The sequence below is a fragment of the Hippopotamus amphibius genome, chromosome 1 (assembly GCF_030028045.1).
Source record: "Hippopotamus amphibius kiboko isolate mHipAmp2 chromosome 1, mHipAmp2.hap2, whole genome shotgun sequence".
Classification (NCBI taxonomy): Eukaryota; Metazoa; Chordata; class Mammalia; order Artiodactyla; family Hippopotamidae; genus Hippopotamus; species Hippopotamus amphibius.
In genome coordinates, this window is record NC_080186.1 from 233,765,194 (window position 1) to 233,768,589 (window position 3,396).

The 3,396-nt window shown below is 47.2% G+C and overlaps 1 pseudogene; it reads right to left on the minus strand.

The window, feature by feature from the left end:
* Positions 1–249: 249 nt before the first annotated feature.
* Positions 250–1,113, minus strand: LOC130832375 (proliferating cell nuclear antigen-like; annotated as a pseudogene).
* Between the last annotated feature and the right edge of the window lie 2,283 nt (positions 1,114–3,396).

Here is a 3,396-nt window from a genome sequence, read left to right on the forward strand (position 1 = left end):
ATTTACATGAAAGAGTTGCTTGAATTGTGAATTCTCTAGGATACTCATGGTCCAAATGAAGGCATGGTCCTGCAATGCTTGAAATTCAAATGACTTTTATTTAAATTGAAAACAATACTTAAAACTGCACTTAGAGTCAAAACCCTTTTGTTTATAAAAATTATAAGGTAAGGCAGAAGTATTATCAGGTTAACAAGACCAGATTTGACTTTGGACTTTATTCTTTAAACAAATTGTAGAGAATAGAGAAAAAAAATTATTTACAGTAAGCAATATCTACATATGTACTCAGAGGTACAAAGACGAAAGAGACTTAAGTATGTGCTGGCATCTCAGAAGCAGTTCTCAAAGAGCTTAGTTTTATTTCCTTGAATTTTAAGAATGTCTAAGATCCTTCTTCATCCTTGATCTTGGGAGCCAAACAGTACTTTAAATGTCCCATATCAGCAATTTTATTCTCTACAACAAGGGGTACATCTGCAGACATACTGAGTGTTACTCTAGGAGAGAGTGGAGTGGCTTTTGTAAAGAAGTTCAGGTACCTCAGTGCAAAAGTTAGCTGAACTGGTTCATTCATCTCTATGGCAACAGCTTCCTCTTCTTTATCAACATTACTCGTTTGTGACAACTTAATATTTCCATTTCCAAGTTCTCCACTTGCAGAAAATTTCACTCCATCTTTTGCACAGGAAATTACAACAGCATCTCCAATATGACTGAGATCTCAGCATATACGTGCAAATTCACCAGAAGTCATCTTTACTACACAGCTATACTCTAGTTCTGGAATTCCAAGTTGTTCAACATCTAAATCCACTAACTTCATTTCATAGTCTGAAAGCTTTTCTTGATTTGGAGCTTCAAATACTAGTGCCAAGGTGTCGGCGTTATCTTCAGCACTTAGTGTAATGATGTCTTCATTGCCAGCACATTTTAGTATTTTGGACGTGCTGGTGAGGTTCACGCCCATGGCCAAGTTGCGGTTGCAGCGGTACGTGTCGAAGCCCTCGGAGCGCAGGGTGAGCTGCACCAAGGAGACATGGGACGAGTCCATGCTGTGCAGGTTGACGCTACTCTAGCTGATGTCTCAGCAGGCCTTGTTGATGAGGTCCTTCAGCGCCTCCAGCACCTTCTTCAAGATGGCGCTCTGGACCAGGCACACCTTGAACTTGGTGGTGGAGTCGCAACGACACAGCTACAGGCGGAGGGAAGGAGAAACGTGCAGCTGGCTTAGGCTTCAGAAGATGAAAGCAAGCGGGGCAACATACCTACAAAAGCCTGAGACGCAGGAAGCCCACAACCAGGTTTATTATCTTTTAAGGTAACTGTCTAATTTCTCCCTTATTAGCTTTGGTTTCCTGGAGAACGTGAGATGCTTGTTGCTACCTGCTGCCCTGCGGACAGAATGCAGATGCAGGCCCTGATGCTGCAGAGCGTGGCTGAGGCGTGGTTTTGCAGAACCTTCTCACGAGAGGGGTGAGTTTGCTCCTAGAACCAGTGATTGTGCTGAGTTGAAGCTTGAGCAAGGGAGGAGACGTGAGAAGATAGGGAAAGACTTTGAAACTGAGCATACCCTTGGCCTTCTTCCTCCCACACATGCAGTTTCAAGAAAGCGAAATGACGTATACTTCACAAGGTAGTAAATAATGCTGAATTCTTAGGTTTCCTCTCAGGTGTCAGAGGTCAGGTTACTTGTGGGATGAAGAAACCATTTGGGTCATTATTTTTCAAGGCTGACTTAGAACAAAGAATCTTTGAGGCATTCTAAGAAGATGGACTGGGAGCGTCCCACACACTGGCAAACCATTCACCAGGCCCGCTCACATCCCCCGGGGCAAGAGAGGTGACGTGGCTGATAGGAGAGACAGGCAGGCCAGCCAAGAGCTGTGTCCCATATCTGCTGCATGGCCGTTTTATTATTCACTTGGCCCAAAGAATTAGCTTCCTAAGAGCGGGGAAGCACTGCCCCTCCCCTCACTCAACCAGGATGTGTGGTTTGACGGACAGTCAGCGCAGACCCAGTTTAGGGGGTCTGCAGATGTGGTCTGGGGTCCGGGGGGGCAAACTGCTTCACACAGCATCCGTCAGGGGAAGAACCTAGAGGGATTCTCAGGCTTACACTTTCCCAAGAATCTTGCATTTTATACAGGCTGAAAGTAAGGGTCCAAGCAATGATCTGAGCGCTTAAAAACCATAGGAGTGAGAAAGAAAAGCTTTACTAACGTCTCTTCATTGGTTGGAGAAGGGAGGACCAAGGTCAGTAGGGCATCGTGGAGATTTAGGCACAAGTCAGGAGGTCCATCGGCTTTGGAGACACCAGGATTGCTGCTGTTGTGGTCACTGCGGCTAAACTCAGTGATGTTCCCTGGAGAGGAAGAAGACGCCACTGCACCAGTTACGGGAGGACACGTCGCCACACTGACTTGGGAGGTGAAAAGAGGCTGGAAGAGCTGAGAAAGAGAAAACACAGATGCAGGTGTGTTTAGTTGGCATGAAAGAAAAAGAGTTCCCTGGCTCTCTTGCTCCCTATTCTGGAAAGGGAACTGTGTCCTCTTGCCACATAAAGCTGTTTCCATAAAGTTACAAGACAGGACAACCAGAAGAGCTTCCTCATGAAGGGAGAAGCCTCGTGCTCCATGCTTTCTCATGAATGCACGTGGATGGGAGGAGGCCACAGCCTCGTAAAGGACAGGACATCCCTTCCAGCTCTTCCAAAGAAAGCTGAGCAGACAGTGGGGGAAGGATGGAGACCTGGAGACACTCAGTGGGATTTAGGCGCATGATGCACACTGGCCACTGGAGGGCGCCTATGAGTCCTCACTGCTCAGAAGCCGAGACGACACGTCTCAGACCAGGTCCAGATGGATTGCAGGGTTTCTCAGCATCTGCGCTGCTGATATTTTGGACCAGACAATCTTTGTGGCGAGGGAGCTGCCCTGTGCACTGCAGCATGTGTAGCAGCATATCTGCCTAAATGACAGTAGCCCTGAGAGCCTCCCACCCCAATCATGGCAACAGATATCCCCAGACATTGCCAAATGTCCGTGGAGGGCAAAAATCACCCTCTGTTGACAACCGTTTGTGTACTGAATGTTGGGTCTAGACAGCAGTGAGACCATTGCTCTAAGGCTCAAATTCTCTTTCCCTAAACTCGTGTTTAGCCTGGGCTCAGTGAACAACTGCACAAACAGGAAAGACACGAAAGTTGCTCTGGCCAACATCTGCGGCCAGTCCCCAGTGAAACCCCGGATACAGGACTCCCAGTCTGGTATGACACAGACCTGCATCCCGCCTTCTTTCTCTGCACCTGTCCCTCTTCCAAAACCTCCTCCTCCAGATCCACCAGAGAGTGCAGGCTGCTAGGAGGTGAGGCATTGTGTTAATTAATTTACGCAA